Source organism: Anas platyrhynchos, chromosome 9 (assembly GCF_047663525.1).
Source record: "Anas platyrhynchos isolate ZD024472 breed Pekin duck chromosome 9, IASCAAS_PekinDuck_T2T, whole genome shotgun sequence".
Taxonomy (NCBI): domain Eukaryota; kingdom Metazoa; phylum Chordata; class Aves; order Anseriformes; family Anatidae; genus Anas; species Anas platyrhynchos.
The window spans coordinates 4,666,116-4,678,690 of record NC_092595.1 but is presented as its reverse complement, the minus strand read 5'-3'; the positions used below and the strand labels follow the sequence as shown (position 1 = coordinate 4,678,690).

The 12,575-nt window shown below is 42.7% G+C and overlaps 1 protein-coding gene across 5 annotated transcripts in view; it reads left to right on the top strand.

Moving 5' to 3' along the window:
* MECOM (MDS1 and EVI1 complex locus) overlaps positions 1 to 12,575 on the top strand; it is a 313,866-nt gene that overhangs the window by 55,102 nt on the left and 246,189 nt on the right. The gene's annotated exons all lie outside the window — the stretch shown is intronic.

Below are 12,575 nucleotides of genomic sequence, written 5' to 3'. Positions count from 1 at the left end.
TTCCTGCCGCCGTGCCCCAGGGATGGAGGAAGCAGACAAGTGGCCCTGTGTGCTCACTCGGTGCCAGGCCAAAAAGTTCAAGAGGCTCAGGCAGGCCAGGAGTGATTCCCGCTCCCTTGTGCGAGCACATAGGCAATATTGCACTTTTGACATTGGAACACAGTAAGTCTGTAAAAATGAATTGTATGAGATAAAATTACATGAGACGAAACCCAAACAGACCTTAGAACTTCAAGATCTTTGAGCAACTGCTGAGGGAATTTGGGTCTGAACGGAGACATTTGCTCTGTACAGTTTGGTGTGACACTAACAAAGCATCCGAAGGGTCTTCCAGTTAACCTAGGCATTGTTATAAGTTTTTGTTTTACATTTTTGCTCAGTCTGCATTTTCAGTGTACCTGGGGCCACCGCTTTGTCATTTCAAAAAGCTTTGCATGCAGAGTTTCTCTTGTGTCTCCAAAAGTTATTTCTGAGGAAGTTTGGGATGGAAAAGAATAATGTAATCCTGATGCTTGTAACTGAACTGAGTTCAGTGGAAGCTCCTGGAAGGGGAAGAGCAATACGTGAGGATGGGGAGCACACTGGGGGCTGAGTGATCTCCCTCAGCATACTGCAAAACACCATCAGGGCAAAAGCAGTGCTGCTGCACAGCACCATGAGCCCCCTGGAAAGGGCAAAGGCTGCCTTTGTGCAAAAACAGGGTCTTGATCCCCAAAATAAGACCAAAAGGTGTGACTCTGGTGGAAACGACAGTATTGCTGTTATTTTTTTTCTTCAAGCCTTGCTGATATATGAATGGGAGAGCTGTTTGAGCCAGAAAAGCTGTGTTGGTGGAAGCAAGTTTCCACGTGGGAGCCCCGTGTTAGCTCAGCACTGTAGACATTTTGCTTCTTGTTCTTAAATACATATACATACGTACTTTTTATTTTTTTATTTATTTATTTTTTTCCAGTGCAACATCTTTGGTGAACTCTTGCTCTCATTTAAACCACGGGAGCCTGGCCACGGACTTTCATGGTGCCAGGATTTATTTGCACATTTTTTTTTAACACCTGAGCGTCCATGTATTAAGGAGAGTACAGCTGCGATTAGCCCAGCCTTCCTGGTTTGTGCAAAGCCTGGAGTTAACGGGGCAGTTGCAGAGCATGGCACGTAATGCATTTATGCATTAGATCCACCCACATTATCTTACATCCCAAGCAGCCCAGATTGTCAGTAGACAATTATGGGTTTTGCTGGGTTTATTTTGATTGGCCTGCTCTCAGTTTTCCATAGTGGTACTCTATTTGTAAAAACAGATCATTAATGATAACAACAGATGACATGTGTCTGAAATATGGGGTGGACGAGGGAGTCAGGTTTTTTTCCTTCTTTTTTCCTGAGTGTCTGCACTTTGACAGCACATTTGCCAGGCTGTCACTTGGTTGAGAGATCCACAAGATTAGGACCTCATTGTGTGAATGTTTTTACAGCACTTGTTGCAATAAAGAATCTTCACACTTTGGTGGATGAAATCTGGGCTCCTAGACACAAACTGTTAAGAAGCAATCATAACAATTAGCTAATGTGTCAACAATTAGCACTTTCCATCAACCGGCATTGAGTGGAACCTTCTTCTTATCCATACGCAGACAAAAATGCAATGATGTAGTAAAGAAAAGCACTGAAGTTGGCTGCACTCGTCCCTCGCTGTAGCCAGCAAACTCCCGTGGGTATTGTTTACAATGATTATTCTTCCATTATGATGTTATTGCATAGGTCAGGGGTGGTAGCTAGACTGAAAATAAGCTTTTTTTGTCTTTTTTTTTTTTTTTTTTTCTTAAACTCTTGGCTGCTTTTACAAAAGTACAACAGAAACAACTGCTGTGAAAAGGTCAGCCAGTAACAGTACTTTAGTGTTTAACTGGTAAATATTTCAAAATAGTATTTCTAATATTTTACCATTTGGAAGTTTTTCAATGCATCTCCAGTCCAGCGCGACTCCATCAATGTAAGATTTCCACGGTCTCCGCTGGGAATCCTTTACAATGGGCACATTATAGTCTGTTACTGTACCTACCACCAGTTGGTCAAAATTTGCTTTAATATCTCTTTACATAGAATATTCCTGGTGGTAATATAAAAACACTGTTTTCTCAAGTATTTTACATATCTCCATGCAAAACCACTAGAGAGAACTGAAGATAGGTCTGTTAACATAGTATTGCAGCCACTCTTACCCGTGCAGTAGCTTTTCAGAAGACAACATATTTGACTGGAAAGAAGATGAGACTCTTCTCCAAACAAATGTCTCGTGGCAACATCTTCTGTATTGCTTGGGGCTCGTAATGGGCTACGGTGAAATGAACACAAAGCACTCCTCCATCAGTAAGGGCTCCTCTGCTTAATTGTGTAGCTGGAGCCAAAGTGAAACCATCTTAAAAACAAGCAGTACAGCTTCTAAAAGTAACACGCTGCCTGACTGCAAGCCAAAGCAATTGATTTAAACCAGGGCACGGTGCTTGAGCACAACCTCGTCTGGTACAGCACCCTGGTAGCCACGGCTTGGACCATGTGTGTGTGTTTAGGAATTACTTGACAGCCCAATAAACAAGGAAAATCCCAAACAGAAAATCCCAAAAAGGTGAAGGTAAAGATGCGTGTAGGAAAAAGTCTATGTGACAGAGTTAAGGAAGGAAAGGATGATCCTGGTGTCTAGAGGCAGAGGCACTGTCTCCCCAGCTCCTCCTACATCTCCCCATGGCTTTGTGCAGACCTCAGACCACGATGTACCTTGGTTGCCTCCTCTGAATCCTAATTCTTCCCCATCCCCTCCTCCCACGCTGGGACATGGCGATACTAAGCAAATGTTTGAGATTTTTGGAACGGCAGCGGAGGCGGGGGGAGCGTAATTACACTGGGGATTATTAATATGGGAAATATGGTCAATAAATGTGAGAGGGATTGAGTAACGCAGGAACATTCTTTACAAATTCTTCAGTACCGGAGCAGGCAGAGTGCCACGGACAAAGAAAATCCTCTGAAGTGCGAGTGTGTTCTGATGGCTTTTGCCAAGCCTGTGACAAAGCCAGCCCTTTCTTTTCGCATTAGGGCTCCCATTCAACGACACACTTAAGCATGTTCTTAAATTCCGTCGACATTTGAAAGCACTGTTGACTTTAATAGGACTTAAGCACCTGTTCATGGTTAATTGTGTACTTTCAGGGCTTTTCTTGAAGGGGAAGAAAAGAAGGACAGACTTAGGCATGTGCTTAAAGTTAAGCAGGTGCTTAAGTGCTTTGCAGAGCTGAGGCCTTAAGGCTGGCTCTAATCCTCTCTGAAGGTGGAGGATGGATGGGTTTTCCCCATGAGCAGTGTGCCTGGTGTGAAGGAGCCTTGGGTTTAAGTGACAAAATGAAGTCATGAGAAACATCTGAAGGGTTGTTTTTGTTTTCAGCACCCAGTTGTGGGTGCCAGCTGCTGACAACTGTATTATAAAATGAACTCACAACCAAACTAAATGGACCAAACCAAAACCACTTCAAGCATTAACAGCTATAAGCCCAGGTAGTATCACTGGAAGGTTCTAATTGTACCCCCCAAAAAAGCTCTCATTGTGTCCAGGTCAAGAATAACGGGTGTCCTGCTTCTGAAACGGGGAGTTGTCTGGTGTGGAGGAGGTGGCCACACCAGAAAGAGGGCTTCCAGCTTGGGAAAGGAAGGATTGAACAAAAGCTTGAGGGCAGGCTTGTGAGACAAACTACAGTGGTTTGGTAGAAAAGGGCTGTGGTGGTACAGACCTTGAGGTGTGTGTCCTGCTCTATGGTGGGGCCAGGCTTTGGAGGAGGTGCTGGTGACCCTGCGGTGCTCGTCCTGGGGGCCAGGCGCAGGAGGGGCTCAGCAGCAAGTCCTTTACTAGCGCCGTGGTGTTGAGTCTTGCCATGTTTGGTGGTTTCACAGAGCCTCATTTCCTTCAGCATTGTGATTAAGTGACAATGTCGTCTTTTATTAAAAAAGAAAAAGAAAAGTTAAAAATAAAGGTGAAAATAGTTTCCAGCCTTTGTTTTAGCAGACAGAAGCTGGAAAATGCGAGCCTAAAATATTCCCAAATAAGGAGGCGAATAATTAGAAGCCAGAATGCATGTTTAACAAAACAAAAGCCCAAACAACGAAATCAAAACCAAACAAACCAAACCTGGAGCTGATTTCCTTGCAGAGTGAATTTGCCCTGTGGAAGCTATCAGAGCCGTCTTGTTTGGGGAGGGGAGGGATGGGTGCTGCAGGTGCTGCCCACTGCCCTTTGCCAGTTTTACTGTGGAGCTGCAGAAGGTTACGTGCAGCTGAAGTGCTTTGGGGGGTGTTTCAGGGAGGTGGCTGGAGGGGTGAGCTCCTTTCCTGGCTGCAAGGGGTTTTGGAGAGGTTATAGATACTTGAGCTGTACAGGAGCAGTTTTGTCCGCCCTCAGGATCTCATAACCTGGGATGAAATGCTTCACGGGGCAGCTGTCAATTCCTGATGGACACGGGAGCTGAGACCTGAGCCAATCTGTTTTGTAGGAAAATAGAAAAATAAAAAAAAAAAACTTTTTTTTTTTTTTTTGCTAAGCTCATTTATAAAAAGAAAGGTGTTCATTTTAGAGAATGGCAAGCAATGCTCCCCACTGCAGAAAGGAGACTGAAACCAAGGCGAGCCAGGTGCCCAGAACAAGACATTGCCAGGGATGCTCTGCAGCTCTCTGAGCAGTCTGCACCATAAATTGCAGCAACACCACCGCTGTGACCTGGAGCCTGGGGGAAGAGAATCGTATAAAAACCATAAATCACAGCCAGTGTTCCAGATCATAATCAGGCAAAGAAAGCTGGTTCCATTATCAGACAGATTTATAAAATCCCTTACTAATACTGCTGTGTTCCTGCTCTGGTTTTCTCTGGTAAACCCATGGCAGCAATCCTGAGGTAGTGTCTGTCCTGGTGTTGGAAGGCACTGGAGCTCTCCCAGCCTGACCTGCATAATGCAGGCAGTAGCATCCTTGCACTAACACCTGCTTGAGCTAGAGCATCTCTCGATGGAAGCAGTGAATCCTGCTACCTGAGTGAGCATCTGGCAAACTTTCTTACCAGCTATTTGTAGTCATGTTCCTAATCACAGCATGTCCAGCTTCCAGCTGCTGCTCTCACTGTCCATCTATTTGCTGCAGCTCAGGAGATTGCTGTGATCAGACCACTGCCTTCTCCTTGGCCTTACCCTGCATATAAGCAGCAAGAAGCTGTTCCCCATACTTTTTGCTACAAAGAACGAGATCCTTGTGAAGTTTTGACAAAAAAAAATAGTTACTTGATGAGGATTTCCTATTTACAATTGCACTTAAATTTATTAGCCATGTGTAGTTTGTATTGTTCTAATTAATTCCATTATCAGATAAAACATCACTTGCTAATAATCACTCATAAACGCTTCTCCCTATTTCAGTCTCTAAAGTGCAGGCTGATGGTTTATATCGTAATAATTCATAACTATTATCCAGCTAAAGCCTTTGTGTAGCCTAAATATATTGCTTGAAGAGAACTGCCTTTATCAGACAAACTTGCAATCAAAAACCTTTCCATTTTCTTTGACTGGGTCTGTAAGTATATAGCAATTAGCACCATATTCCTTTGATTCCTAAGGAAACACATCCTGTTGATTAAGGAAATGACTGTAGGATAATTTGCCTGTCCTGCTGTCACTTGGATCTGTCCATACCTGGCTCCTCTCTCCGGCACATTTCAGGTATCAGAAGGCAGTGCTCTGAGACTTGCATTTCTTGTTGGAAATCCTCATTCCTGATTCAGGTGCCTTTACACTCCTGCGTGGCAGTTAGTTGGAGAAGGCAGCTTGCAGGACCTGACTTTAGCTTTAATCTAACACCCTTCTAGGTTATTTTTACGTGGGGTCATCATTGTGTATATGCGTGATAGAACGTTCTCCCCCAGTTTTGCAGAATTATCTGTTTGAATGCTTTTTACTTTTTTACCTGTTTTTGACAATTAGCCAGTGCCATGACTCAGATCACTTTTTGTTCCTACTGAACTTGTGTTTTTCTTGTGTCGTTATTTTCCTCTGGCAAATTTGTATAATTTATAGCTTCAAATTAACATTTATGACTGTTAGCTTCCCTCTTTTCTATTATATTTATATCAGCTCCCACTTCCCCTCTAAGTGACACTGTTTTATAGGTTTTCTGTTATTTATTTATTAATTTATTTTTGGTGGTGGTGACTTTCTCAGTTGTAGGATAAAGCCTCTCAAAAACATTGTGAAATGCTAGTAGATCTTAACTACAATTCACATACTTCTACTTAATTTCTCCTTTCCCACTGAATGGTTTGAGAATTGTTTTCAGCTTTTTAAAATAATCTCTTAAAGCAGTAAGTGTTTTCATAGCTGGTGGGACTTCTATTCTTGTTACACATAATGAAAATAATTAATATGATTTCATGAAATAGTAAGCTGAGTGTCGTCAGCACTCTGCTGTAATCTACATCTCTTCACTTACCACTCTAGTGTGTGAATCCTGGGTGTAACTGTATTTTTCCAAACACTATATTGCTTTCTAAATAAATTGGGAATTTTCTGAATGCAAGTTTGGTTGCTAAGATCCATGTAATTAGTCATAGGAAGATCATATATTTCCACCAGCTCCATTATTTCTTTGTATGTACAGGTGATTTAGGAAAACATTTCTCTGCAAATCTTGCCTCATCTATATCCTTAGGCAGCATGGCCACAAAAAAAAGTACTTCTGCCTAGTGTGTGTGGCTCAGTTTTTCAGTCTTGGTAACCTCACTGTTGCTCTCCATGTCCAAACCATCCAGCTGATTGTAAATATTTTTTTGCTGCTTTGTGGCATCCTTTGCCACTGGAGCCAAATGTGCCACAAGAAACATTGCTGTGCTGGATGAAGCAACTGCAACATATTTTTTTTCCTTGTGTGAAAGAAAACTTGTGGGGGAAAGGTGCGCCCCTGCACTGGGAAGCCTATTTTCCAGGCACCTGTACATAACCTGAAGTTAAGGAGGGGAAGTAATAGGGAAACCATTTCTGCTGTCACTTCCATTCTGGTCATCCTCATCACCACGTTTCAGGATGACATGTACAGGAGTAGTGTGAAAGTCTCCTCATGTGGTTTGAAAGCCTGCATTTGTGCTCAAGTGGGCAGTCGGAAATAGGCATGGGATGAGGACTTGAACTATTTGTCCATGGGTGTGTGGAGTGCAAGCATAAAGCCTCCATCTACACAAAATTAAATTATGCAGTGGTGCCAAATGCATCCGAGTGGACTAGGAAAGACTCTTGGGAAGATGCTGGGTCTTTCTGCTATGATATTTTCTGGTAATTAAACAGTTCTCTGTTTTATAATAGTTAATGAAAATGAGAGTGGTTGGAAAGGTTATTTCTGTCTGTTGCTATTAGATCCTCCCGATTTGCTGACCCTGAATAATTAAATGTTTTTGATCACTCCGTTTATATTGCCTGGAACTGAAGTGATTCTGATCCTTCAGCAAACTTGAAGCACAGCATGGAACATGCTGAAAGGCGCCAAAAGATGAAACATTTCAGTTTTGTGGCTCACATCTGTCTGTCCTGAGCCCAGAAGACCATTATAATGCACTTAGAGCATTTAAAAGCTCCTCAAGGTTGAAAGCCCCGATTAGGGCAGTATCTGCTCACATGTGTGTCCTGCCGGAGTGTGCCAAACCTGGGAGCCCCTCCATTCCCTTTGCTATGTGAAAAGATGTTAATAATGTTGTTTAGTGAGGGAAAAACAAGGGGAAAATGTACTCGAGGAGACCCTGACACTAAAGTGAAAATAGCAATGTACACATCCATCAGTTTGTACTGTTTTCACAGAGAGTATAAAATATTTAAAGTGAAGTCATTAATCATCCTGCTCCTCCGTTTTAATCCATGGGAACCACAGGAGGTCACCAAATATGCATTTAATATAAAAGAATGAAAAATCTTGGAGGGAAAAGTAGCGCAGTGTCAGCGCTAGAAGACCGAAGAGCAAAAAAGTTTCAAGCAGAGATTTTGCTAGAAACAAAGAAAAAATAAAATGATTTCACAGTGTTGGAAATTCATTACATTTTGGGCAGGAATTCAAGATATTTTTAGAAATAGTAAAAAATATATTTTTTTTTCTGGATTTTTTTTTTCTTTTGATAAGATATTGTTGGATAGGAGCGCTCTCAATTCTGTTTGTTTTGACAAAATCCCAGCACTGCTCATGGAAAGCAGATGCTTCTTGCAGAGCCTTTTGCCAGGATCACATTCCCGTATTCCAGGTTTCCATCAGGTAATTTTGACAGATGTTTCAAACCACCCATACATTGAGTTCTGTGCAGCAGGCTGATATTGCCGCATAACTTCAGTACCTGAACAGGACCACAGATTTCTTTCCTCTCACTGCAAAATGTGCCTGTCTTCAGCAGATGCCTTAGGTGGTGGTGTGGAGAGGAAAGCTGAGGATTGTGACTTGGTGAAATTTGTGCAATATATCTAATAATTTTTTAGTTTTATGGAGTAAACAGGCTGGTTATTATTTATTTATTCATTTATTTATTTCTGGGGACCAGGGCTGGTTGTGCTGGGAGGAAACACATCAATGTGGGGATCAGAAGCAGTCTGGGTGCCCAGCTAGGGGCTGGAAGGAGCAAATATTTCCATTATCTGGCAGCAGGATCCTATGGCTGCTATAAGTGCTAACGGGAGCTCAGAGCTGCTGTGCCTTGTGCTGCCTGTGAACACAGGGAGAGACAGCAACATGCAATGGGTTTCCAAAACCTGCCTACAGCTTTGGCACAATACAGCCACTGTAGAAGAAGACATTAGGAACAAAAAATAAAGCTTGAAGCTTCAAGAGCAGGCTGCCAGAATTATTAAGAAAAACATCAAAATGATGCCATTAAAAACAGATGGGGATTCTATAAAGTATTGAAAAGAAAATGTTTAATTATGAGCCTTATGCAAAACCCATCAAAGTTGGATTAATATTATAGTGCTGTTGCTGTAGAGGGTTTAAGTAGTCCGTGGTGGAACATTAATCTTTCACTCCTTTAAAAATAATGTTTTCCTTTTGTTGATGACAAATTCCATCTCTTCACTGTTGAAATCATATATCCAGATTAATAGCATCTAACATAATGAAATCAAAAGGCACAGGTAATATGGATTAGTTTAGAAAACAACAACAACGAGGGGGAAAAAAAGACCCCAGGGGAAAAGAAAAAAACTTCACTGGATGAGTGCTTTTGTCAACATCGCTGTATTTTTTCCTGTTGTTAAACGATGAGGGAGCAGTCTCTGTTTGCAGGTATTCTCGTCTGCCTGCCTGGGATATAGCGTAGGGGCTGTATGTCTACCTTGCTTCAACAAGTCTGACAGAGGGTGCTTTCCAGGTCTGGGGGGAGTTTTGTCTGTCTTGGATTTTTAAGACTGCCACTTTCTGCACAATCTGAACACCCCTGGCAAAAAGTGCAGCCCCCAACCTCCCTCTTCCAGCTCAGCTGGCTGGAAATGAGAGCAGAAAGCGTTCCTGGGATTTGATTTAGTGAGAGTACCTGTAGTGGGAAGGTGCTGGTGCATGGGCTTACTTTGGGAAGGCTGGGCTCAGGGCAGCTCATTCCACCTCCCTGCTCTCCCATCAGAGGAGAGAGCTCTGCCGGTGGGGTCAGGTCTGGGTGTGAGCCCCTGCTTTAGATGAAGAAATATCCCAAAGCAAACCCTTGTCCCTCCAGCCTCCTTGGGTGTCTGGGTTTGGACTTCTGGTATAAGCAGGGCAAGGAGATGTCACTCCCTTCTTTAACTCATCACCTGTTTTCTCTCCAGGGATGGTCCCAGTCGGGGTCAGGCATTCCCTGGCTCCCCATCACTTTGATTTCCAATGCTGGCAGCCAGCTCTTTGTGCACAAAGCTCTGCCCATACCTCTTGGCTCTCAGCTGCTTTCCTCCATGAGCTGTGTGGTCAAAACCCGTGTGCTGGTTCCCTTCGTACAATAGGAACGATTTCCCCTCTACTTCCCCCTCCCCTCCCCTTTGAAAAATATATGCTGTATTGAATCATCAGGTACACCAAAAGCAGGCTCTTATTTTAGCAAAAACATCAACACTGACTGCCAAGGTAGATTTAAGGTATTCATTACAAAATATTTTGTCCTGGGCTTTAAGAATAATGCACTTTCAGTACAAAGCAATGGTTATTCTGAACATTGGACATTTTTTTAGTTATTTACAATAGGTTTCAAGATTTAGAATTACCATGAAAGATTTACTTCTATTGCAGTTCATGTAAAATTTAAAATCAATAAAGTAAATAAATTTAGCTTGTCTGCCTGAATCGATTTCCTACTATGCTAACGCAGCCCCGTAATACTGTACTTTCTTATCTCCGATGTCATCCTTTAGTGATAGTTGCAGGTTGCAGTTCTGCTATGTTATCATGTCCTTTGCAGCACAACATACCTCCAAGTCACCTGCACCTTCCATATTTCAGGCTGGGTCTATGAATGCTGCATCCCCTGAACAGGGCTCCTTGGGTTGTACATAAACAGAGCCTTTTAATATATTTTTCCTTTGAATTTGCAGGATTTAAGTGTTTATGAAAAACAAATGCGAAGCCTTGTCTAACTGTTGTCTTAATATGTTCTTCAGCATGAGAGAGGACAATTTAATGTGTGCCCTAAACCTGCTGATTTTTTTCATTAATTGGGTCCTGATTTTACTTTTTTTATGGCTGCTTCACTCAGGGGCACCTCCTATAGACGGATGGTAATGGAGGAGCAGGAGAGGGGTGCAGAGGTAGAGGCTGTGGGGCTGTGAGCATCCCACAGTCTATGCGTGGGTAATCTGGTACCCAAAGGGCAAAAGCTCTTTTGGGGTCAACTCTTGTCTCCCACCTTCCAGTGAGGCAGTGAGAACAGAAATGTAAAAATATTTCATCAACCTACCCATCTTTGGAGACTGTGAGATGCAGAAAGGGTGGGTGAGTACAAGGAAAGCTTTGAGAGACAGTGGGTTGATCTATTTAATCTTAATTTCGACCTAATATGAAAATGTTACCCAAAAATATAATTGAGGGCTACTGGTATTATTTAGTGAAAAAATAAGTACTCTAGTTGTTTCCATTCTTGGCGTTTTCTGGATCTACAGCGTGACTGGTAAAGGCTTCATTGCATTGACAGGTTTAGGTCCCTGATTAAAATGGGATTATCTGTCACCAAATGGAGGATGGTGGTTTTATTTTACAAAGAAGTTCAGTGATTTAAAATTCAGTCGTGTTTTGCATTGGAACAACCAAAAACTTTGCAAAGTTTTGCAAAACAGACGTACGTAGTGGTGACAGCTCCTGCACGGTGCCAGCAAGCCTTTCAGTTCTAGCTTTCTGATTAGAAATAATTGAAGGTCAAGGATTTCAGAGACCCTCACCTAAAAAAATAGTTGTAAAAGCTGGTACACCTTCAGGAGATGGTCTGGTGGTAAGGAAATAGCATGCAGGGGGAAGGCGGTTTGTAGGAGATGCTGCAGCCAGCTCCGGGTTTAACCCTTCGCAGCCTCATTAGGAAGCACGGACCATGATGGAAGCTGTGAACCCACCTTCAGGAGCTGCTGAGAAGTTTGTCCTGCAGGCTAGATGTAGCTGCACAATTCAAAGGATTTGGAGGAAAATAATCCTTGCAACAATATAATTTAAAACTGATGAAATTTTAAAATATTGGATTTATTTATTAAAAGAGGAAACGTATAAATACAAATGCTTTGATTCGGGGTCTGGCAGAACAGTAACTATTTTTATAGCCAAGCAAACACTGTTCTTTTGAGGCAATACTCTGGTTTCATATGAAGTGAAATGTTCCTTTTTTATTACTTGCAAAAGAAAAAAACAACTATCAACCCCATCTGTCAGCTTAGCTGTCGAGTTTAAGATGGAGCACCCTTCCGGAAGCTGCAAGGAAGATGTCTATAAAATGTTAGGCAGACTTTAAACGACAAAAAAAAAAATATAAAAGAGGGAGAACAGAAAACAGAATGAGAGAGGGCATAGTGATGTAATAAAAACAAAAAAATAGGGGCAGATTTCTTTCTGGTTTAAGTTAGGGTAAACTCAACCAAAGCCAGTAACGTTAGGCGGCGTTTATACCGGTGCAACAGCGGAAGGTTTACATACGCCAAAAGCTCATGAATTTGAGCAAATAAATACAGCCCATGTAACCAGTTTTATTTGTGCTCTGGTGCACGGAGGCGAAGGGGCTGGGGCTGGAGGCCGAGCGCTGTCCTTCGTGCCGTGCCGGTGGGAGCGCCGAGCTGTGCAGCGTGCCGGAGCGCCGCGTCCGCTCGCTGCCCAGGCTGCTGCGGCTTGCTGCTTAGCAGGATGTTGTTCCAGCACAAAGACAATTTGTACAGCGAGCTGGTCAGCGCTGGACAAAACAAGATGTGCTGGCCTGGGTTTGTGTGCTCAGGACTGGGATTTCCCAGCCACGGAGTTGTGTAGCTCCCGAGCCTGTTTCTCACTAGAAAACTTGGCCGAGACACAGGGAATTGGGCTAATTAAGAAGTGTTCA